Raw genomic sequence first — 25,758 nt, 5'->3', positions numbered from 1 at the left:
AATATTGCAGGAAGAAATGTAATTTTCTAAGCACGGTTGTGTTATGTTAAAACTTTCCTTTATAAATATCCTTCAGGACAGTGTTAATTTACCTGTCTGTCTTGGTTTTCAGGTGTTTGGCAAAAATATATAAGTTCTTTATTCCTCAGCTTAATACACTGCATAAATATGCAATGAAACTTTTCTGTAATAAATGAAAGGGAGCTGGGAATGGTTTGAAAAACCCACAGGAACAATTTAGTATAAAACAGGCTATCAGATCTAAACATTTCTCTGTTCTTTGTCATGCAGATAACTCACTGTCTCTGAAGGGACCTCATTTCTTAACTTTTTGAGAGCCAAGTGATTGAGGAAAGGCCATTACAAGCAGAAAGAAAGAAGTCCTCTTGCAAAAATAGGAGAAAAGAGGAGCTCAAAGAAATGTAAGTGTTTCAGTGAACCTTTCTTAGCTAGTATTGAGTACTTAATATTGTCAATGGTGTGTTCAAAGTATAACTCACTCTCTTAATTCACTTATCAATTCTGTCCCATTTGTGAATGACAATCAGCAAACTTCTTTGTCAATTGGGACAGAATAGGCAGAAGGGAGGTATAGAAGCACATTTTCCCAAAATGCACTGGTGACCGCAAAATACTGGTCAGTCTGTCCCTGATGTGCCCCATTCATTCTTTCCCCAATTCATTCTTTTCTTCTGATATCGGACTGGGTTGAATTCATGCCTGTTCCTTCATATGAATGTAGAGGAGGAATTCTAGCTGAACAGAAAAAAATTCTGTGGAAGTTTGCTGCTTGGAGCAGGATGAATGATTTTAGCACAAGCATTCCTTCTGAAAAATTTGCACATCTCAAGTTCACAGGAAAATTTGAAAACTGTGTGTGCAGGGGAAGAAACATTCACATCCCTAATTTCTGCTAGAAAGCTGGAGAAGGGAAGCAAATAATTTTGCCCGTACTTTATATTGGCAAATTTTCACACCTTTTCCACAAGAGAATATTAATATTATGCTTGGCAATAAGCCCAGGCCTGTAGGTGAAGATGTGGGCACTGGAAAGGGGAAATGATTTAATTTACTTTGTTGGTGATCACTGGTGCTGAAACCTTCATCTCATCCAGAACACTGCTTCTCTTGACTTTCAGTAATCTGTGTCTAATTAGTTACAATGTTTTGCTCCTAATGGAACATTTTAGATTACATAAAGGGAGGACTTGCATTTTCATTTCCTAATCGGAACTAAAACCAAACATTGCAACCCAGTCAGTAGTGAGAGAAGTACTATTTGTACAAAATTATTTAGATACACCCCTTGAATCTCATAGTGAAATCATTCCACATCAAAACTTAAGAGTTAGTTCACTCTGATTCTTCTGTTAATGCTTTTATATCTTTAAATTTTGAGAGCACGTAGGACTTCGCAGATTATTGCATTTCTTACAGTGAAGGTTGTATATATAGATATGTGCATAATGATGTGTATATATTTATGATAATTAGGGCTGGGTGATATCTGGTTTTCAGCATTGTGATATATCACCAGCTAAACACTGCGATATACCGCTATATCATGATGTCTAAAATAAGGATGGAACTTATTTTAGACAATATTGGCAATATTTGGTTTGTTGTCTCCACACCCAGTTCAGAGATAGCAAGCCCAAAAATTCATATGAAAGTACTGAGACCGAGTTATGGCAGGTTCCGCAAAACGTACCAAGTCTATTACTGAGTATGGATTTTAACATAGGTCCACTATATTCATCCTTCAGATTACACAGTTCTAAAATATGCTTATCTCAAAAATGAAAGATCTTTATTTTGTCATTCTTGTGAACAAGTAGAAGTTTGATTATGAATTGGTACCAGCAGGTGGGACCTGCAGTGTAGTATTGCCATGTATCTCTACTTTCTAATAGAAGTGCTTCTGTTTTGGAATTTCAGGGGTCCTAAGCAAGAACTTAGTAGTGCTGTCAAGTCTTACAGTGAGATTCAGGAATGAAAATAGAAATAATTCCACATGTACCCCCAAACACTACCTGCTGAGCATTTTATAGCAGTATAATGTGGAGAATGGGAAAGGGAATATGGCGTCATTTCCCCTTTACTTTTTAACTTTGACGTACTCATGGCCTAAAACAAACAACCATAAGCCACACCTACCCTAGTTTACCCATTGTGGAACAGACACCTTAATATTCTGTGTCTCAGACTGCTATCAACTGTAGGCTTAATCTGTGTGATTTCACACCGTGCTTTTTCCTCTCCTCTGTGGTCTGAACTGGAACTTCACTGTACATATGAATGTTAAAAAGTATGGGAGACTAAATGAAATCCTGCAGAATGCCATAGCGCAAATGCCAAGAATCTGAGCAAAAGCCTCCCAGACATGCAGATAGATGCAGTAATAGTGCTTCCAGCTCCCAACCTGCAGTCACTCCAGGAGGTCAGTGGTATCAGCGGGCTCCATCTGTGCCAACTTTTAAACTCCTGCTGAAAACTTTTCTAATCCACTAGGCCTATGCAGGCAATTAGGAGCACACCCACCACAATGCTCTATTGATGTTTGCTTTTAATTTCCTCTTGCTTTTATGATGTTATTGTTTGGTTTTATGTTGTTGTACACTTCTGTGATACATTTTCATGATAACAGCAGTAAATGCATACAGTATTTCTCACCACACAAGTTGTTAGTTAGGATGACGTAAGGCTGTTTCGGTGCTAAACCCAGATTGAAGCCAGATTGAAATGGGTCTAGATAATCAGCTTCCTCCAGACATACTTTGTGTCTGGTCAACCACCACATTCTCAGTCACCTTGACCCTCCAAAAGGAATGTTAGCACAATGCCAATAGCTCTCAATGCACCCCTGGGCCCATGGAGGGGATATATTGCCAACCTCTTTCAAGGCAATAGACATTACACCTTTCTGTAAAGAGGCACTAACTTCCCCTTCAATCCACGCAGTCAATCCTTCCTGGCTAACACTTACAGGCCATGAATGACAAGGGTCAAGGAGAATGTGTGGTTCTCCAGACCCCTTCAAGTGTCCTCTCCGCATCCTTGGGACTTCAGTAACTTAAACTGATCCAACAAAACTAAACTTCATAATGCTCTGGACATTTCCAATGGAGCTTCATCCACTCTAGCATCAGAGCAGATGCGAGTGATGGTGTTATGGATTGCATAAAGATTGACAGACTAATATTGAGGATCTGATGCCTTTTTTGGTATGTGTGTGTGGGGAGCATGCAGTATTTTTATGATTGCATTTAATAGAAGCTGTAACTTTTTCTTGTTGATTTGAAATCAGATAAAATATTGGTTAGGAGGATCTTTGTATTCCCTCTCCCAAACTCCCAGGTTGATGAACTCAAAAATATGTTGCATTGCATATTCCTGACAATGAATTCTATAAGTCAAATACACTGCGGAACATGTGTTTGTAGAAAATCTAAACAAGCATTTCATGTGCACATCAAACTGTTTTGTAAAATTTATTCTATTATCTTAACTATCCTGCTGAATGAAAAAGTGCTGGATTCCAGTTCTGTGGATGTTGGTGGTAGAGTAGCAGCATGAGTTTCTCTGGCCTAGGTACTTTGACAGTTTAGGATACTGAGAATAAAGAAATTACAGCCAATTCATTTTATGTTATCTTAAAATTGTACAGCACTTTGTAAACACAGATGAATTAGGCATCACAACCCCTTGCCCCGTGTTAAAACAGCATACGTCATTAGCAGTGCTGCAGAAGAAGAATGAAATCTCTTTTAACAATATGTTAGCTCAGCTGCCTGTTCCGCACTCTGTGCAATTTACTTAGTGCAGATTCATTTGCATCCATTTTGCCCACACTTGTATTGACTTCTAGAAATTCAAAGCTGGTTTCATATTACAGCTGCCACATGGACGGCTTTTTTTGCATGGTAAGTTTTTAGTGTATATTGATGCATCAAATGGATTGGGCTCTTTGCATCCAAACCTCCCCACCCTAAGAATGTGGTAAGCATCCTGTCAGCTGCATGAAGCAATTTAGGGTATATACACATTATTACCCTTTACACTGGCTTCAGTGTGTTTTCACCCTTGTGTTTTAATCTTTGTACGCATGACGTTACCACAATCCACTTTCCCTCCTGAAAATACTGCTTTTTCATGTGGTTTCCCCAAATCCAGTTTCACTCTGACTTCAAAACTGTCGAAGGAAGGGCTATAAGTGCTAAGAAAGAGTTTAATCATCAGCTGTGTGGTGTTCGCTTAGACTTTTCCTCTCTTATTTGGGAATAAATCCCATTTCATCGGGAAGATGTATAGATAGGATCATTGCTGCAGCCGCAGGATGGTGATTTATGCTGGGCAGGGGGCGTGGCAGCAAAGTTGGAGGGCCGAAAGCTTCAGCGGTAGGATTTGGGGTAGGTGGTAGTGGTGGTAGTAGTGGGAAACTATGGTCACATAGCAGGTGGAGTAGAAACAGGATTTGCAAAATCAAGTGGAAAATGCAGTGAGAAAAACTGCTTTACTGCTTTTAATGTATACATACCCTAAGTGTCTTCCATGTGGTATGTAGATCAGCCCTAACACATTATACTGTACAGAACATGGTGTAGGACCCCTTAATATTCTGAAGCAGCCTTACTTTCCTCACTTAAGACAACACCAGCATGAGGTATAAAGACGTCTTGGAAACTTTGGTCAAAGAGTTCAGTGTAGCAGTCAAGCCTTAATAAGAGGAAGATTTGTGATAAAAGCAAAAGGGTATGAACAAAGGGTACCATATGAGCCTGAAATTTGGATGGGGAGGCATTTCTAATATCCAGAATGGTGGCCTATCTTCGTAAATAATGCAGTATTTCAGGATTTGTGGATCTCATTTGCAATTTATTTTATATGAGCATAAAGAGACTAGCGAGGCAGCAATTAAAAGTACAGTATTATAATGTAATGATGCAATTTAATAGTACAGTACATAAGGCCAAAGTTGGTGTTTATTGTAAGCTCATAATGAAGCTTCAAAACACTATCTCTGATATCATGCTAACTGTCTGAGAGTGTCCTTCACAAAACAAAATGCAGCAGGTGATAATTGCACAGCTCTACATTTGCCCAAGTGGATGATGAAATGCTTCTTGCAGCCACTATCTATCAGTTAATAATGGTACCCCACTGTAGCTTCTAGAAGCCTTGCCCAGTGCAGTTCATAAAGGTTATTTGTTGGTGAAGAGCACTAAGCTCCAGGTATAATAACTATTCTTAGGCCCATTCCATTTCTCTGCCTGAGGCAAAACTAGAATGTGCTACCTCCTGCTGCCACGCCACCTCTGGAACGTCCCCCTTCTGGCTGAACTTGGAGAGAGGGCGAACATTCCACAAGGCCTTGCTGTGCCCCAGAATGCAGCCCCTCCCACCAAAATGTGGGGAGAGGGGGGCATTCTGGTGATGGAAGCCTGAGGCAGCTGCTTCACTGCATGCAACACGCTGGCTGGTTCTGATTATTCCCAGCTAGTTCAATAGGCAATTTTGTATTTTGTGTGTATTAGGAATGCCTCCCTGTCTTAATTTTAGCTTGTATGTACCTAGAAAGTCTCCCCCCCTTTTGTTCTTTTGCTGTGCTGCTGTACCAGTTTACACATTTGCAGCACAATCCAAAGTGAGTTGCAGTATGGAGTGAGAAACTGCAGACAAAACTCTGTTGACTTGCTATGGCGAGGGGGCTCCCTCCCATTGAGGCCAGTGAGGGAAGAGGAATTACATATGTCAGCTCCAGGTTGGTGTAGGTGATAGGGCTCAGGATGGGCCAACTCAGCGGGATGCAGGAACTTGAGGCCCAGTGAATCAGAGGCCACTTGTGTTCTCTGTGTTCCCCACCACTGGAATGCCCCATTTGAGGGCTTAATGCTAGCTATTGCTGGTGGAAACACCACTGGTAGAAATATGCCAGTGTAGATTTCCATGGACCTAATCCTAACCTTATCCAGCCAGCAGATCTGGGGCTAAGGATTGACTTGTAAATTTGTGAATGCATGTATTATTTCAATATTGTTACAGATCTAGAGTTAGTAAACATTAGAAATTAGTAAAATTGTAGAATTCAGATAATATTTAGGACACTGAAGGACAGTTCCTCTGAACTGTGCCAAATATGGAAATCCCTGGGTTTATCCTATGCAAACCAGCCTGGCCAGGATGGTTGAATGCAAGCCATGATGAAACAATGACCAGGCATCTACACATCACAGAGGTTTCCTTGGGTCTGTACAAAACAAGAGTTGTCATGCTTACTGCGGGCAGAGAAAGGTTTAGGATTGAAAACAGGAGGGGCAAGCTGTGCCCACAGTGGGGAACACAGAGGCTTGGAGCAAGCATTCTGGGAACAAGACGGATGAAATAGGTAGAACTCCATGGTCGGGCTAAAGGTCAGAACCATCTTGGTTGGTTGACTGAAGGCTGGCTGGGACAGAGACATGGAGATGTCTTGGAATCTGATGCTGCACTGCATCTTGACACCCTATGGAAATGCGACCCTGGGTAAGCTCCTGGACCCCCCTCAGCAGAAATTGAGTGTGGCGCACAATCATAGAATCATAGAGTTGGAAGAGACCACAAGGGCCATCGAGTCCAACCCCCTGCCAAGCAGGAAACACCAACAGAGCACTCCTGACATATGGTTGTCAAGCCTCTGCTTAAAGACCTCCAAAGAAGGAGACTCCACCACACTCCTTGGCAGCAAATTCCACTGTTGAACAGCTCTTACTGTCAGGAAGTTCTTCCTAATGTTTAGGTGGAATCTTCTTTCTTGTAGTTGGATCCATTGCTCCGTGTCTGCTTCTCTGCAACCTTCCTAACAATATTGTATCAGCATTTCAAAAGTTTATTTGCGTTTGAAACTTTGCTATATTGGATACATTTTTACATTATTTTAAGTAAATATAAGTAAGTATATGTTTGTATTTCAAGGAAGTAGACAGGATTCATATGAGGAAATGGAAACTTAGATGTTGATTGTTACTCTACCATTTACATAAGCCCATCTTCAACCAAAAGGATATAAAAGACGGCAGCATCACAAATACTGTAGATAAGATGTGTAATTGCAGAAGCCATCTGCTCTATGGGGGGTGTTTGTGTATTTTATTAACACCAGTAATGTTGAACTAATTAACAGAGATCCCTCACAAAGCAATGCAGGTCTTAAATATTCCTGAACAGAAAAATAGATGGGTTTAATGAGAAAGCTGTACAAAGGGTTTTTGTTTTAACCCTATAGTACTATTGTTGTTTGAAGCCCCTAATTCCAGACATGAGCACTAGTTACCATAGACTTCTTTTTATTCTTTTTTATTCCTAATTACTCCAAATAATTACAAAGTTATTGTAATGTTGAAATCAATGAATAGTTTACTTAAGCCCACTGATCACAGTGGGTCTACTCTTGAGTAGCATTGGCATCCTCTGTTAATTTCAGCAGTTTATTCATTTTTGCAGTCGTTGACAGTAGGAAAAGAAGCTCAAATTCCAAATGATATAAGGTCTAAGGTGTAATGTGTTGAAGACTGAGATTAAGATAAAGGAGGGCCTGGATTGTAAGGTAAAGGTAAAGGTACCCCTGCCCGTATGGGCCAGTCTTGACAGACTCTGGGGTTGTGCGCCCATCTCACTTAAGAGGCCAGGGGCCAGCGCTGTCCGGAGACACTTCCGGGTCACGTGGCCAGCGTGACAAAGCTGCGTCTGGCGAACCAGAGCCGCACACGGAAACGCCGTTTACCTTCCCGCTGGTAAGCGGTCCCTATTTATCTACTTGCACCCAGAGGTGCTTTCGAACTGCTAGGTTGGCAGGCGCTGGGACCGAGCAGCGGGAGTGCACCCCGCCGCAGGGATTCGAACTGCCGACCTTTCGATCGGCAAGTCCTAGGTGCTGAGGTTTTAACCCACAGCGCCACCTGCGTCCCCCATAGGTTTGCATTTTTGAAGCTTTTAGCTGTCCTGATATTTCATGGTAGTATTCTTATGTGGGTAATTTTACAATTTTAAGGTGCTGGGTTAAAGTTAAAATATTCAGAGGGAAAACACCTCATTGTTCTTCTTCCATATGTATTGCAGAAATCATTTAGTAATAACTGTATTATTATGAGTTTGTGGGTGCCGTACACTTGTATTCCCTGGACCCAGCAAGTTTTAGAAGATAATTAAGCCAGGCTATCTTCCAATGCTCAGGTGATTGCCTGGGTGATGGGCCATTAAGAAAGCAAAAGAAAGGGGGCTTTGTGCCAGATGACAAAAGGGTGGAGCCTCTCCTCTGGGTCTTTGAAAGACAAAGCCTGAGTTTTTTTATTGAGAGTTTGCTGTAATGCAACCTAGAAGTAAAGCTGCAGGCTGGAAAACCAGAGAGGCAGCGCACAATGTTTGATTTCTCCTTGCAAGGAGTGTTAATGCTGCGAACCTCTTCATTGTAGGTTCAGGTTGTATGTATGTGCACATAAACCATTTATCATAAAGACACCACAGTCTCTGCTGTACCTCATTCTGAAAAGGAAGCAGAGACCCAGGGAAAGTGCCTGGAACCCCTGGACTCTTGCACTGCTTTGAGATTGATGTGCAACACTATGATAAATAAAGGGAAGGGAGAGTCCTGGCTAGCTCAGTTGGTAGAGCATGAGACACTTCATCTCAGGGTTGTGAGTTCGAGTCCCACATTATGCAAAATAATCATGCATTGCAGGGGATTGGACTAGATGATGCTTGTGGTCCCTTTCAACTCTACAATTCTATGACTGTGATTCTATTTTATTTACTTAACAAAATGCATATGCTGCTTAATAAAACCTAAGCGGTTTACAATTTTGAGACAAGAGTAAACAAACAAGAAGGTAGGTATCCAAGATAGGGCCTGTACAGGAATATAGTTGTTTGGAAGGTTTTCCCTAGCTTGACTAATTTAGAGCTCTATTGAGTTTTGAATGCTGATATTCCTAGTTTCTCTTTATATTTCTATAGGATGAATATAACCCATCCTAACACTTTTTGCGACTTGAGGCCCAATGCATTCACTAAAGACAGCTAGTTTACATGGCACACTTTAACTTCCTGTCCAGGGATAGTATACGGGTTTCCTTTAGTGTAGAGCAGTGTTTCCCAACCGGTGTTCCGCGGCACAGTAGTGTGCCGCAAGACGTTGCCTGCTGTGCCGGTTGGGAAACACTGCTCTAAGCGAGAGGGGACTCTGCTCAGGCTGCATCCGCCGTGCGCGAGGGAGGCGCTTCCTCTCGTGAGGGAGGCGAGAAGAAGGGAGGCGGGGCCGAGCAGGCGGATTGGCCCGGCGGCGGCCGTGACGTCACCCTGCGCGCGGCGGCAGATTCGAAACTCCTCAGGCGCAGGCGCGGCTGGAGCAGGAAGGCCGCTCTGCTTGAGAGGAAAGAGAGGGAGCCGCCGCCGGGATGAAGAACACCGTTCCGCGGAGCACCGTGAAGAAGCTGCTGAGCAAGCACAAGACGCACTTGCCTCAGGGTCTTACTGCCCACCCGCCTCTGTTTCCTTGCTGTGTTTGCTCAAACGGAACAAAGAGCAGGGAAAGCCCCTCCCCTCCAGGCAAGCAGAGGGAGAGAGAGAGAGAGAGCGTGCGAGCTGGCTGGCTTGGGTGCGTAGGTGAGGGAAAACTTTTGCCTTCCTTTCCTCCCTCCCAGTTATACCCCTCTCCTGCATGCTTAGCCAGCTGCACACCCCTCTCGTGCTCCTTGTCCGTTCTGTGTTTTTCCTTCCCTCCCCACTTAAAATGTGGTTTAAAAGCATGGATCCACATGGATCCTCAGGATCTTTGCATTGGGTCACCCCAAATTCACCATCAGAGCACATAGCATGTCCATGGCTACAGCCTGCCCCCCCAAAATCACACACCCACTGTTGCCTGGGGCTGCAATGGTGCAAAAACGTGGTTACAAAACATGGATCCACAGGGATCCTCAGGATCTTTGCATTGGGTCACCCCAAATTCACCATCAGAGCACATAGCATGTCCATGGCTACAGCCTGCCCCCCCAAAATCACACACCCACTGTTGCCTGGGGCTGCAATGGTGCAAAAACGTGGTTACAAAACATGGATCCACAGGGATCCTCAGGATCTTTGCATTGGGTCACCCCAAATTCACCATCAGAGCACATAGCATGTCCATGGCTACAGCCTGCCCCCCCAAAATCACACACCCACTGTTGCCTGGGGCTGCAATGGTGCAAAAACGTGGTTACAAAACATGGATCCACAGGGATCCTCAGGATCTTTGCATTGGGTCACCCCAAATTCACCATCAGATCACATGTCTGTGGCCACAGCATGAAGCACAAAAATGATACATCATTAATATTCACTGCCCACGGCGGCAGCCAATCGGCTGCCGCAAAGGGCGGGCCCTCACAGGTTCACTTAAGGTCGGGACAGCCCGGGGCTCGCCCCTTTCGTTCCCCCAGCAGCAGCGGTTTGGAGGTCTTGGGCCCCCTCAATATTTTTTATAAGTCGGTATGGACCCCCCAATATTTTTTATAAGTCGGCGCCCCTGGCGCATGGTAAACTTTGTAAAGTCACGACCCGTGAAAAGTCGCATATTTGCAGCTTTGTGTGAGGAGATGGGAGCGAAGCATAAAACCTTGCTGTTTCATACGGAGGTCAGGTGGTTGTCGCGTGGCAAGGTCTTGGTTCGTGTGTATGAGCTGCGGGAGGAACTTAAAGTGTTTCTGACAAATGAGAGGTCAGATTACGCAAAGCTGCTTGCAAGTGATGAGTGGTGTGCAAAGCTGGCATACCTGGCAGATATATTTCATCATCTGAATGAACTGAACACACGAATGCAAGGCCGAAATGAAAACCTGCTTACAAGTACAGATAAAATAAATGGATTCCGTTCCATTGTGTTTATTTGATTCCTATTAAAGAGAGTTACTTTATATATAGTCAATATAGGCACAGAGTTAATTTTTTAAACATTTTCTAATGGTGCTGTGCCTCGAGATTTTTTTCATGAAACAAGTGTGCCTTTGCCCAAAAAAGGTTGGGAAACACTGGTGTAGAGTTTTAATTTAACTGATGAAAGTTAATGCCTATAATCATCTCCATATTAATTGTGTCCCTTCCTTCTGATTGTTGGGCAAAATGTAAGTAGAACTCTTGGCTCTGTTTCATACACAAAATGTAAGAAAAGTAGGTTAGAAGGAAATGACCTTTGTTAGTTCAAGAAAGGCTGCTGGTGCCAGCTGGGTGAGAAACTAGATATGTATATACGGAACTGTAGAGAATCTCTGGTGACTTAGTTACTTGCGCAACTTTTAGTGTTTTGTCAGTAGCATAAGTTTTAAGACACATGAAGTATTTCCAGGAAGTTTGCAAGCTGATGGCATTGTAAATATTTAAGATGATTTAAAAGGTTGTTCCCTATTCAGTGTTTGTGGAGGATTAAGTGCTTATATTGCCTGAGGATATTTTTTGTTTTCCCTCAAAAAGATCTACTAAATGCAGAAATTGTGCTGCTAAAACGTTTGGTTGGCACAGATATTCGCAAACCTAAAACTGCTGGAGCCAAACCTTTTTCGGTATTTACTTCGCAGTGTTGCACTTGCAATACAACTGCCCATCTGTGATCCTCATGTGATGCTTTGCTGTCTTTGGCAGTAATGCAGATGGATTGCTTGAGGATGTATGTGGGAAGAAGGGAATGAAAGCCAGTGACACTGACAAGTGGCTCCCTCACTTTTAGATCCTTCATAACTTCACTGCTTGTGGTTGCGCCATTCGAAATAAGTAATTTTTAATTTCTATTAGCGCCTGTCTTCTCATGCAGTGTGACAATACCGTGCTGTTTTTACAGCACCCAGTATTTTTAGGCAGTTTTATAAACCTTCTGAAAATACATTAAGAAAAATAAAGCTAAGCTGGATATGTTTAGAAAGGTGTCTCTGGCTAGAGTTAGGAAAATAAAAGTACAATTCAGCACCAGGAAGCTGAATCTCAAATCCCAATCACAAATTGGCAGCTGTAATTAGGTTCTGAAAAACATGTTAAGAATTTCGTGAGGTAATACATCATTCTTCGAGAGGGCAATATATCACATTTGCTATGGTTTGTGAGGCCTTTAAAGAAAAGAAAAATGTGGTGGTGGGAGACTAGCTTCAGAGCAAATAAGTCCTTTGTACGACAAAGTAAGTCATGGTTAACACACACTATTGTGTTAAGCCCATCTATGGCTCCAACTGCTCTATATAACCTGGGAACTGCAGTTTGAGTTGTGTCCCCCCACAGAGCTACAATTCACAGTGTTCCCTAGGAAGAGGTTTTGATGGTTATACCAGTCTGGAAGTTGTAGCTCTGCGAGGGGACAATTTTCAGCACCCTTAACAAACTACAGTCCCCAGGATATTAATTTTTTTTAAGGGGGAAGCCAGGACAATTTAAAGTGGCACAATACAGCTTAAAATATATAGTACAGATGGGGCCTGGTTCTAAAAATCAGTTTAGATGGTATTTTGCACACAGGTCTTTCTTTTGGGGCAGGGCGGGGCGGGAATTAGCTTCCAGAATGCCTTTATTATAGAAGTGAATTCATCTAGTTAGTGTGACATTTAGGTATTAATCTAAGACAGAGTATCTTAATTTTGCTGTAGCGCAATATGCCTGCCAGTAATTTCATATAATCGGCACGAGCAGTACAGTAGTGCTGCAAGACAAAGTGTTTTATGGAGGTCAAAAGAAGATTCAGGACAAGGCTGATGCAGGAGTAAGGTTTGATGCTGTAGCAGTCCTTAAGCTTTTGAATGCTGAAATGGCAGGTTAAAGCCATTCTCAGTGTCCGTTTTGTGGCTGTAAGTGAAAAGGGAGTGTGGCATATCAAGAGAATAAGATTGGAGATAACTTAAGTAAAATAAAACATTGTGTGGCGATGGTTATTTTTTTTCATACATAGAATTTTATTTATTTTTTTGTCTTTGTATCCCCCCCCCCCCCGTACATAGCATGTGTTTTTGTATTGTAAATTGCCCTGTGATCCTTGGATGAATGGCGGCATAGAAATTTAATAAAATAAATAAACAAATAATATATATCCTAAAGAATTTTAAGAGTCATGAATTTTTACACAGCGATTTTAGTGAGTTATATGGAAAATAACTGACAGGCATCAGAGGAGGATGAACTTAATATTACTACACTTGCTTACCATGGGGTGCTGTTGTCATTACCTTGTCCCTTGTACCTATCTCCTTAGGATGGTACATAGACGGTATCCGTATGAAGACAGGAGATGGGTGGGTTATATTATGATGTTTACAAAGCCAGAAAAGGAAGCTAAGAACTTTGAAGTGTAAATAAGTGTGCAGAAATTGTAAAACAAGATTCAAACACTGGGTACCAAGTCATGTAGAAAGGAATAACTTATCTCCTGTTGAGAGTCTTGTTCATGCATGAATCACTAAGAATCAGCCTTCTGGCAATGAGGGGAAGTTGTTGTAACATTAACTGAGGGTGAACTCAGATGACCAACTTACAGGTGATAAATGTGAGTAGGTTTATCTACTTATTAAATGTGTACTAAAACTGCAACATGCAAGTGACCACCATGGATGGATTTTGTTATTTTACATGTGTGTAGGAAGATAAGGAGAGATGGCTGCCTCAAACACATGGAAGGTTAAGGAGGAACGATAGACAATTGGTTACATTGCTTGTTTAACTTGCCTTTTACTGTATAATTGTTGCTTCCAAACAAATTGTAAGGGACACAGATGGCGCTGTGGGTTAAACCACAGAGCCTAGGACTTGCCGATCAGAAGTTCGGCGGTTCAAATCCCCGCGATGGGGTGAGCTCCCATTGCTCAGTCCCTGCTCCTGCCAACCTAGCAGTTCGAAAGCACGTCAAAGTGCAAGTAGATAAATAAGTACGGCTTCAGCGGGAAGGTAAATGGCGTTTCCGTGCGCTGCTCTGGTTTGCCAGAAGTGGCTTAGTCATGCTGGCCACATGACCCGGAAGCTGTCTGCGGACAAACGCCGGCTCCCTCGGCCCATAGAGAGAGATGAGCGCCGCAAACCCAGAGTCGGTCACGACTGGACCTAATGGTCAGGGGTACCTTTACCTTTTTTAAACAAATTGTGTTTAGCTTTGTTTAGTTTTATGTTTATAATAATATTTATAAGATCCATTTTAGAATTTTTAAAAAGCAGATCAATTCTAGATTAATTTCAGTCTGGGTTTAAGCCTGGTTTTGGTATGCAAAGTGCCTTGGTCGCCCTGTATGATTGTCTTTGTGGGGAGATTGACTAGTTTCATTGGAGGCACAAGGAGTCTTGGGGACACTGAGTACTTTCTATCACCTTCAGCTGTTGGAGCATCTGCAGCCCTGTCTGGACATCCTCTAGATTAGATCACTGCAATGTGTTATATGTGAGGCCACTTTTGAAGACAGTTCAGACACTGCAGCTAGTACAGATTTCATTAGCCAGATTGCTGACAGTGAGTAGGGGGGGTCTGATCATATAACACTGATCTGACCCAACTGCATTGGCTTTCAATTGCTTTGTAGGTTGAATTCAAAGTGCTGGTTTTGACCTATAAAGCCTTATATAGCTCAGTTCTTTAGAGACCACGTCTACCTGCATGAAATTACCTGGATCTTTCATTTGTCATCTGAGGCACTTGGTTTGCCCTTCGAGGGAGGTATGGAGATTAGACTCATGAGGACAGACATCTTCGGTGGCAGCTCCCCAATTGTGGAATGTTCTCTTCAGAGAGATGTGTATCATTATCAAACCTTGGGAACAAGGTAAAGACATTCCTGGTATTTGGCTCCTAACTGGGGTCGTAATGCATTGTTATATCTTCGCCTGTATCAGTGTTCATAGTTTAGTAGAGTGGGTCAGGATTCATCCTACTTACATTATTGCATGATGAGGTTAATGATCTTTTATTCTTGTTTAAAATTTTATATTCTATGTGCATTTGTAATTGAAAGTCACTTCGGAAAATATCATATACTGCTGTAACATAGTGGTTAAAACACAACTATGATTGTTTTCAGATTAGAAATAAATCTAAAGAAATATATGCTTTAGGAGTGGAAAAGATTACAGGAAATGTGGTTTGTCATACAGCTGTCTCATTACAGTGTTCAAACAGACCTTTACAGAGAATGTATTTCAACAAAACTCAAAATAATGGGCATAGTACAGTGAAACCTACGGCAATTTCATTTCTTTTTATTATATAGTAAATAGGGATAGAATCTTTGCAGATTCTTTTGACCTTAAAACCTATGAAAAAAATCATTCATAAGCTTAATTTTTTCCAAGTGTCAACACTCTTCCTTCTGTTATAATTGCAGAGGTGTCACTAATGTAAGTTTTTTTCTCACATCATATTAAACAGTCACACAGAATCCACACTTAGACTAAAAAGTTCTTTGCATTCTCAATGTATGTGGAAAAATCTTCACACCAACTTCCTGTAACTCACACTTTAATATAAACTGTTAACCCCAACCTTGTTCTTTCAGCATGCATTCCACTAACAATGTATCACAAATTAATCTAGTTATAAGTTAATTTTATGTTGGAGAGTAATTTGAGAGGTCATGGCTTTTGTTGTCCCATAGACTCTCAAATAATTTTTTTCTAGAAATATGGACTCCACCCTTCAGTTGATGCTGGCATGATAATTGTATTGATTATAAAGATAAAATAGGTTTTCTTTAATTTAAAGATCTCTAAGGTCCAAACTTGACATTATGGTAATTGCACAAATGCAGTTAAGATTTTCTTTCTCTTTTTGGTTATATAAATAGCATTTGTGGGGAAGCCTGAGCAGCCTCAGTACCATGAAGATTGGGGTTAGGAGATGTAACATTTTCTCCCTGCCAGATAAAATGTTTCTTGGAAGCTGCTGTTTCCCCTGAAATGCAACTTCCAGACTTCCGGGATAGCGCAATCCGGTAATGGCGGATTCCCTCCGAGCTCCGGAGGGAATCGGCTCCGCAGAGGACGGGTCTTGCCGTGCCGGCGACACGGGGACCCTCAAAAACCGCAGGCGCTGAAGCCTGCGGACTTGGTGACTCAGTGGGCACCTTAAACGCCCTCCCCGACCCGCGAAGAGCCTTTTTAAAGGCTGCGGAGTGGACTGGGGTGTGGCGCGGTGCTGAGAGTCCATCGCTACCTCGGCGGAGCGAAGCCGCGAGCCATGGCCGGAGAGCGCTGTCTTCCTTCCTGAAATTTGGACTGAAACAAAGAACCCGTGAGTAAAATGAAAATTTGACACTAAAATTTTACCTTTGATTGGAGTACGACCGGGGGATGTGCTAAAAGGAAGTCCACACTCCCCCCCCCCACAAAAAGATTCAAGCAAGGAGAGGAGCACTAAGGTGGAAAGACTTTTGTGTTTAGAAAGACAACTTGCACGAAATGGATTAAAAGTTATTGTGCTGGAGAGGAGAGAGGAATATTAGAAGCTTTTGTGTAATCCCCCCCCCCCCATTCTGGACCCGGGAGTGTCCTGCGTGTGAGCCTGAGGAAAAAGAGAAAGAAAGTTTGACAGCTGTCAAAAGAGCTGTCAAACGGGTGATTAGAGGCTGGAACTGTGATATTTAGAAATTTCTTTTTGGATTAAAGGTGACATATTGTATCTGAACTGATTGGAAACAAAGTATTTTGAACAACAAAGTAACGAATTGCTGGAAAAGAACTATTGGACTGGTAATCCCCCTGGAGGGAACAAAGGATACTGCAATGGCTGCAGAAGGAAAATTATGGGCAGAGATAGAAAGGATGTTTTTTCTCGTGGGAACTTTACAAGAGCAGACTGCAGATATGAGTAAACAACTTGTGACCTTGAATCTGAAATTGAGCAACTCTGCTGACGATACAAAGTTGGGAAAAAAACCTGGCAGCCGGAAAAGAAGAGACAGCTTTGGAAATGGGGGGAAAAGAAGAAGAAGGAGAAGGAGAGGATGTTCAGATGGAAAGCACCAACCAAAAGCCTGCAGCTTTAGGAAACAAAGGAACTGAAGAAGAAGACCAGTGGACCGTAAATCTGCAAAAGGAGAGAAGGACAAAGGAAGAAGCCCCTGGAATATCTGGAATACTGGAATACAAAAAAACAAACAAACATGATTGGGACTTCTTCCTCAAGTTCGAATATGGGAGACTGGCAGATCCTTGGCAGCAATTGCTATTGACTGATTCGGTGGAAGGAAAGAACAAGCATGATTGGGACCTTTTCTTTAAGTTTGAGCATGGGAGATTGGCAGATCCTTGGCAGCAATTGCTACTGACTTTGGTGGAAGGAAAGAAGACGGAACTTGGGACACAACTCCTTCGAGAACTGAAGGCCAATAAGCAACAAAACAGACGGAGAAAGACTAACTGGGGCTTGAGAGCCTCGGATGTGAGAAATCCGGGCTGAAACTGTTCTTTTAGAATAGTGATTTGGGAAGGGACAGAAACCGGGTCAGGGAGGGAGGGAGGGGGAGAGTAGAATAGTAAAAATTTATGATTTTTGTTCTTTCTAATTTTGATATGATTTGTTTAATAAAAAGGGAGGATTTCGTGGGAGAGAGGGTAGGTCGACCTTAGAGAAAGGAGCTAATGTGTAAAAATAGGATAAGTAAACTTGAGCCTAACAAGAGATGTTAAATATTAAGAACAGAGGATAACAATACAATAGAGAGAAGAGGAAATAACTTGCTGAATTAACTATTGAAATTGGAATGTGGGAAGGAGAGATGTGGGGAAGTCAAGGAAAGAGGGTAATGAACATTATATACGTTTTGTTTTGTGTTTTGTGTTTGTGTGTGTGTATGTCTATAAAATGTGAAAACTCAATAAAAAATATTTTTTTAAAAAAATGAAATGCAACTTCCATTGGCATCAGTGGGAGCTTCCATTGAATTGCAAATAGCAGCTTCTGGGAGATGATATTTGTCGGGACCTTGGCAGGTTGAACTTCTTCATGCCACCTGCCATCATTCCAAGCAGCCATGAGGAAGCTTGATCAACCATTAACATGGGTTCATGGGTCCAGAATTGTGTTCTTGCTGTTAATATCTTTCTTGTTGTATTTTCAGTAGTGCTTGTACAGGCAATTAGCATTAGTTTATTTATGGATGCCGTCTCTAACACACACATAGATACTGCCGGGTGAAGACCAAGGAACTTCTGGTCCTCACATGAACCTAGTAAGTGGGAGCATCACTCAAATGCCTCCTCATATTGCTAGTTAAAATTTCAGTTCTTGGTGTTCTTGATTTATACTGCCCTGAACATACCTTGCCTCAGCTTTGCTGTTGTTCCGTCCAATCCTTCTCTACTAGAAACTGTACTAGAGAGTCTGGAGCAACTCCTGCTTATCCCAAGGATCCCCTTCTTGGGTTATTGTTTTCAGTCACAAGTGGTTGAATAATTCTTGGAATGTAAAATAATGTAAAATAAGCCATCATCTCATTTTCTGCTCTCCAAGACCTCATCCAGTTGCAGCGAATGAATGACTGTGATTGACTTCTCTTGAAGAGTATCGTGCAGTTGTGCCTTTTGCTCCTCTCCTCAATATTATGAAGAACAATTTTTGTTTGTAAATGTCAACACATCATTAGAAGACTGGTAAAGCTAGAAAAAGATGTGTGTTTTAGACTATCGAATACTATTGGATTGAAATCCTAACACATTTATCTGATAAAGGTAAAGGCAAAGGCAAAGGGACCCCTGACCATTAGGTCTAGTCGTGACCGACTCTGGGGTTGCGGCGCTCATCTCGCTTTATTGGCTGAGGGAGCCAGCGTACAGCCTCCGGGTCATGTGGCCAGCATGACTAAGCCGCTTCTGGCGAACCAGAGCAGCGCATAGAAACGCCGTTTACCTTCCCGCCGGAGCGGTACCTATTTATCTACTTGCGCTTTGACGTGCTTTCGAACTACTAGGTTGGCAGGAGCAGGGACCGAGCAATGGGAGCTCACTCCCTCAGGGGATTTGAACCACGCAGAGAAATATAATGTATAAAATATAATGTATAAAGTGTGTGTGAGATAGATAGATAGATAGATAGATAGATAGATAGATAGATAGATAGATAGTATAGAACTAAATCAAAAAGCTTTCATAGCAAGAGTCCATACTGTGATGAGGTTGAACAGGTGGATAGAAGAAAATCTTATTAGTCTATTTTCATTGGATTTCTTTGACATCCCTTGGAGAGTATCAAGAGAGAAATGTGAAATGTGGATCTTCTATAATTTGGTAACTACTCCCTTGGTTTTGTGACGCATTATTAAATAAAAATATTATTAGCCCTTGCCATCATAAAAACATCTGCCTTTTTATGAGTTAAATGGATTTAAAATTTTTGCTCTGAGCTGGAACTCAACGTTATAGGTCTTTGCCCGAAAGCAAATTCTTTTGTCATCTTTTGTTTAATCAGTTCAGCTAAGATTATAAGAAGCTTGGGGAGTTTGTTTAAAAAAAACAATTTAGCCCTACTAATTCTTCTTTGCACATTCCCGTGTTTGTAATTGCTTGTCCAGATACATATTCTATCCATTTAACACAGGAATCTAGATTAATTCATCTTGAGAACTGTTAATGAATTAGAAATAAGAGAGGGAGGCTGTTTCCCACTTGAAAGCTATAAGCTGAGTCTTTAATCTAGGTAGTTGGATCTTTTCTTAATTTACCATTCTAGTTGGTTCAATGTCTTTTATGGGGTGGAATGAATTAGAACATTTCAAACACTGGCAAAGAGTAAATACATTCAACAAATATTTTAAATGCAAATAACAAATAGCAACAACTAGGTAACAAGAGCATGCATTTAAAAGGGAAAAAAATCAAAGCTTTCCCATTTTTAAAAAGTAAACCTAAAGTATGGTGTGGATGAGAAGAGTTGTACAAGGATTCACGATTCGTTTATTAGTCTCACTTTCCAGTGTATTTCTGGATACTGGTGTGCCTATAATTTTTGAAACTGAAGACGAATGGATTGGCCTAAGACTCATAAAACAAAAACTTCTTTAATTGCTTGGAGACCTACTGTGCACTGATGCAAGGCAATCTCTCTCTGCAGAACTATTGCCTCTGGAGTAGTATTATCCCTGGTGGCCTTGAAACATGAAAACTCAGCCCAAGCTTCAACTTGGGTGTGCTACCCATGAATTCCTGTCAATACTAGGCTACTGGACTAAGTTCAGAATTACTTTTATTGGGAGGAGGAAATACTATGGAGTATAATTGGGCTACTCCTTCTGTGAAGATAATTCCACATTTCTCAGCTATTATTTGCTCAAGGGGCACCCATCTTTGCTTAGTATATCTTACCTTTTGGTAAAATAAGTTCTGCCATGTTTCCATACATTGCCTGTTTGGTATAATTTGTGTCTTTAATGAGAAGTTATATCACTTGATTCCTGTTTGTAGTGCTGTCTGCACATAGTTTTTCAACTCAGCACTTTTGCCATAGAGAAAACTTTTTTTCTTAGCGGTCAAGTCACAGTGTGTTGTACCTGGGAAAAAGGAGCACAGCTTGGAGATAATGTATTAATAGCCTCTGTAATTGCTGCTGTTGGTATTTTGTGGGCATAGTTCACAACAGTTTGTTTGAAAGGAACACAACTCCCCCTTGTTTCAGAAATGTCACATCATTTTTCAACAGGAGATCACCACCTCTCCTGTTGAGGTTTCCTAATGTAATCCCAGGTTTTGTTTAATTCTTAAATCACTTTATTCACAAATAAAATCAATTACATGGTACCAGTGAAAATCCCCCCAGTTCAAATTCCAACATCAGAAGAGAGATTTCCTTCAGCTGATACTATTTGCATTTTAAAAAAGCTACCCTCTGTGTAAATTCAAAGATCCACTTACATGTAGACACTTCCTGCCAAGAAGATGTGCATAGGAATGCAGGTTTAGGATTGTAGCCTCATAACCCAATCCTAGCCCATGGTTGTTATTTTTTTTTTAAAGTCTGTTTGTATTGGCAGGTTGAGCGAGACTGAACTTCAGGAAGGGTCAGGATCTCAAATCCCCTACTGACATAAGTGCATAAGAAGTTTTTCGGAGTGGCATTTAACTCTAGATAATTGGGAAGGCTGTAAAAGTTTGTATGAGAGAGCGAGAGAGCCCAGTTCCCTTTTTAGCTTTTTGGTCTTCAGGTTCAAAAGGTGCTGATCTAACAATGGAAAGGCCCAACGGTAATTACCTGGTTGTCTATTTTTGAATCTTCTCTGGAGTGTTCTGCTTCAGCATTAAAAAAGCAAATTAATAAGGCAGCAGTGTTAGGCAGGAGTACTTCCATTCTCTCTTCCTCTCCCTCTCTAGCTGCTTTAGTGAAAGGGCATGAAAACTTAAATGCACAGCAGATTTATTTTATTGACTGGTTAAAATTTATATAGTACTTGGCTGTAAAAAACAAAGCTCAGAGCAGTTTGCAGAAAGAATAAAACAATGAAATCATCAGTAAAAACAGTTAAAACATCAATTTAAAATATTAAAATCAATTTTAAAATGTACATTGCAGTTTTATGCACTCAGTATCTCCAAATGTAATGGGACCTGGGGCCAGCCTAAGACATTTTGCTATCCGAGGCAGAGAGATTCCTCCTTCCTTCCACTTCAATACTGATAATGGGCCAACATCATCCACCAAACTGAGGGCAGTAGGCTTAGGAGCTCATGCACGGCATGCATCTTCAGTCTTCTTTGCCTCATTGCTGCTGCCTGCCCCCAAGCACCTGGCACCTGAGATCGCTGACTCACTCTGCCTAATGGTAGGGAAGGCTATGATAATTCAGCAGAACATACAAGGGCCCTGACAGAGATGTGCTGCATATTTTCAACACTGGGAGCACCAGCACTCCTGTATGGCCCATACGTTGTGTAGACCCGATTGCACCAACCACAGGAAGCTTTCCTTATGCATTTTTTTGCATGCTGTTTCGTTATGTTATGTGATGCATTAGAACAGTGGCTTGCTCGGGAAGGCTTTGCTATGTTAACAGTATTTGTAGTTTGGGTGCGGTTTTCTCTTGGGTTGGAATAATTATTATTTTAAATAAATGGTTAGCTTCTCATTTTGATTTCTCCTGTTAAGTAAAGTTGTAAGACAATGACTAAGAGTGACACATAAAAATTGTTGTTTTTCTTGGTGTTAGTAAAAAAGTTGTTTGCAAAGTTCAAGTTTAAACTTGTATGATAAAAGATTTTTATTGCAATCATAATTTTTGTTTTACTTTTAATTTACCATTGTTTGTACACCTTGAGGGGGGGAGAGATGCAACACTTCTGTAACATTAAGTCTGAGAAATAATTACACTTGGCAGTTTTTGTTTGCAGCAATGCACGAAATGCTGAAGGCTTTTGTACAGTTCAAAGAGCACATTCCACAGTTCTAGCAGTTGTCAGTTGCCTGAAGGGATAATTTGAATTCTTGAGAAAAAATGCAATGGATAATAGTGAATGCCTTCACCATTTGGCTTCTTGTTCTGTTTCTCTGTTTAAATAGTAATTCACCTTTTAAACGAGTTGATTAGAGGACAAAGGAAAATACTGATCTGTACAACTTTAATAACCTTTTGTTTGGGCATTGCTTTGCTTTTTTGTACATTGTTTATAAATTAACTTTTCATTTTGGCTTCTTAAGATTTCTGCTTGTTGGTGTTGATCTTATGGTAGAAATAAGTTATAAGAAACCTAAGCCTGATGCTAAACAAAAATTGAGAAGCCCTCACTGGTGAATTCAGTATTAATAAACTTCTCACATTTTTGGTGATAAATAATATGTCAGGATACAAACTTACCAGTTCTGAGTGCCTGGGTTGATGTTGTAGTTTATAGAATCTGGCATGAATTTACAGCGTTGGGCAGGTGACGGCTTGGTCTGCATGCTGTTGCTAGGACTTAGCCCTTGTGCAGAAATTGATGTTTGGTGATGCTGTAGCTGGGATACACTTTGAATTTGAGACAGAGAGATTTTTTAAATTTAACCAAATACACAAATAAATATTGTAAAATTGTAGGTTGTGCAATACTGAATTAGGGTTTGTTTGCTGAGCTTGCTTCATTATTGCTGCACCTTCAAGAAACTGTACTTTGAAGGAAACGAACGTCCTCTTCTGCCAGGTCACTTCCCATATCATTAGGAATAGTCAAGTATTCCTTATACTGACATCTGCTAAGTTAGCACTCAAAGTTGTTTAGACCTGAAGTCTTTCTTTCAGTTAGGGTCAACCCAGAGAACTGGATCAATGTAGAAAAGGTTTTCCAGTTACCACATACTGGAGATACCATCCTCCTTCGTTTTCTTTATTTCATAAAATTAATATACCAATGGATTATAGATAAAAACCTCAGAGTGTTTTAGTGCTCCAAAAGGTATGCGATTGTGTGCACTGTCAACTATGGATGGGGAACTTGTGGCCCTCCATATGTGGTTGGACATTACATCTCCCATTCCTGACCACGAGTCATGCTGATGGGAGTTGGAGTCAAGTAACATCCAGAGGGCAGTAGATTTTGCCCCCCCCCCTTTTACATTAAAAATTGTGGACCTACCCTTTGAGCTCAATATTAGGCTGGAGTGTATTTATCCAGGCAGACATTTTACACATGCAACTTCCTCAATCACTTGCTGCACCCAGTCTCGATGAATGTCACAAGTCAGCGAGGACCTCTGCTTCTCTTAGCCGCTTCAGGTATCATTTGAGTGGCTGGCCTTGTAAAACAGATTTAGCATAAAAGCTTCTTGATTAAAATCCCAGGGCTGGGAGGGGCCAGTGAGGCCCTACTGTGTTTGCTGATTACTGTTTCTCTAGGAGAAGTGTATCACTAATACTCCTTACTAATTATTCCCAATTAGTAATAATAATATCAGCATAAATTATCCCATTTTTAATCTTTGCAGCAACTCTGAGTTTTACATGACTTACAGGCAAGCAGAACTGAATATGGGTTGCTGCAGTGCATTAAAGTCTTCTTTCGCTTAATGCAGTGAATATATGTAATTCACATTGTCATATGAATAGAATATTATCTCTCAGCATGTTGTTGCTTTCTAGAAAGTCTTTAGCAAATCATTGTTAATTGGATAAGCTTTAATTCATCTCTTTAAGGTAAAAAATAAAATAAAATTCTTCAGAAGGTTATCAGCCATCTCATAAAGAAGACATTGCAGCATAGACCTATGGTTTCAGAGACTTATTTTGACCCAGTTTTAATTTGAATGATATAATTAAAAATAGTGACATAAATAAGCAAATGCTTAATAATTAAACATATAAGAGTTAAGGGGGGGAGTAGTTATATTTTTCTTCTAAATACTGAGGTTCGATGTAACTGCAAATTCATACTACCACTTATTTGGCAGTTCAAATGTTGTTTGCATTGACAGCTCACAATGAAGTTTAAAGAACAGCCATGTAGGTGTTTTAAGCCAGTTGGTGTTATCTCACCTACTTAGGTGTACTATTACAGTACTTAGTATGGCTGGCAGTACTTTAAGTCACAGGTGCTTTATCTGGAGAGAATGATATTTTGTTGTTAGGTAGCTGCTGAGGAGACAGGCAGCCAGCGTCCACTCAATTTTCTAGAGCAAAATGTATTCAGCATGTAAGCAAAAAAGGTGGCATTTTATAGTTTGAGGGCTCCAGTCACTTATCATGGTTTGATCATGTTTGTAAAGCTTGAAACATTTGTATTTATACAAGGAATACTACAAAAATAATAGCCATTTCTAGATTATTTTAATTTTATTTTAAATATTTTACAGTGGTACCTTAGGTTAAGAACTTAATTTGTTCCGGAGGTCCATTCTTAACCTGAAACTGTTCTTAACCTGAAGCACCACTTTAGCTAATGCAGCCTCCCGCTGCTGCCGCGCTGCCAGAGCATGATTTCTGTTCTCATCCTGAAGCAAAGTTCTTAACCCCGAGGTACTACTTCTGGGTTAGCACAGTCTGTAACCTGAAGGGTCTGTAACCCGAGGTGCCACTCTGGAATCCGTTCCAGAGCTCTGGTCGGATCCTGAGGTTTCTGCAACTGGAGGTGCCTGTTCTGCGCATGCGCACGGCGCAATAGAGCACTTCTGCTTGAGTGGCGAAACCCGGAAAAATATTTCCAGGTTTGCCGTTTTTGCAACTCAAAGTTTATGTTACCCGAGGGTAACGTAAACTGAGGTTCTACTTTATAATAATATAAATAACATAGATACAATATATAAATATAATGTAATGTAAATATAATATAATAATAAAGGATGAATGATAACATAAAAATGAAGGATCGCTGACACGAGTTTATATTATATTTATATTATATACAGTACATTAAATATTATAGTCAGTAAAATATATTGACTATTTATTATATTCAATATAAAAATAAAGTATATTTTATTAAGTTCTGTTGTGAATTCAAAACCTGCTTGTTGATTAGGCAAGTAAAGTTAATCAATAAATAAGAAACTTCTTTCCTACACATACTTCATTAGAACTGAACAAAACCATAGAGTAAATTTTATGTTAAAGAAATAATGTTTGTTTCATAGGCAGAAATGCTGTTTGAGAATGGATTATTTTATTATAGTTAATATATTTCATGATCTTTAAGAATGCTCATTATCAACAAAGTCGATGGATGTCTCCTGAGACAGATGGATGCAGACCAGTAGATGGAATGGCCTTGATGAGGCCGAGATAATTGAGTGGCAGAAGAAAGAAGTAAGAAACAGGCTAGCATAGATCACTCTTCCAACACACTTTG

The 25,758-nt window shown here is 40.7% G+C and overlaps 1 protein-coding gene across 7 annotated transcripts in view; it reads left to right on the top strand.

The window, feature by feature from the left end:
* The window catches only part of FOXP2 (forkhead box P2), a 352,653-nt gene that overhangs the window by 45,413 nt on the left and 281,482 nt on the right, over positions 1-25,758 (top strand). For all 7 annotated transcript variants that reach the window (XR_014172562.1, XM_081928970.1, XM_081928969.1 and 4 more), the window contains exon 2: positions 292-422. The gene's annotated coding sequence lies outside the window, so the exon portion shown is untranslated. The remainder of the gene's footprint in view (positions 1-291; positions 423-25,758) is intronic.

Source organism: Podarcis melisellensis, assembly GCF_964234715.1.
Source record: "Podarcis melisellensis genome assembly, chromosome: 10".
In the NCBI taxonomy this organism is placed as follows: domain Eukaryota; kingdom Metazoa; phylum Chordata; class Lepidosauria; order Squamata; family Lacertidae; genus Podarcis; species Podarcis melisellensis.
The sequence above is the reverse complement of the archived record's forward strand: the minus strand, read 5'-3'. Positions and strand labels throughout refer to the sequence as shown.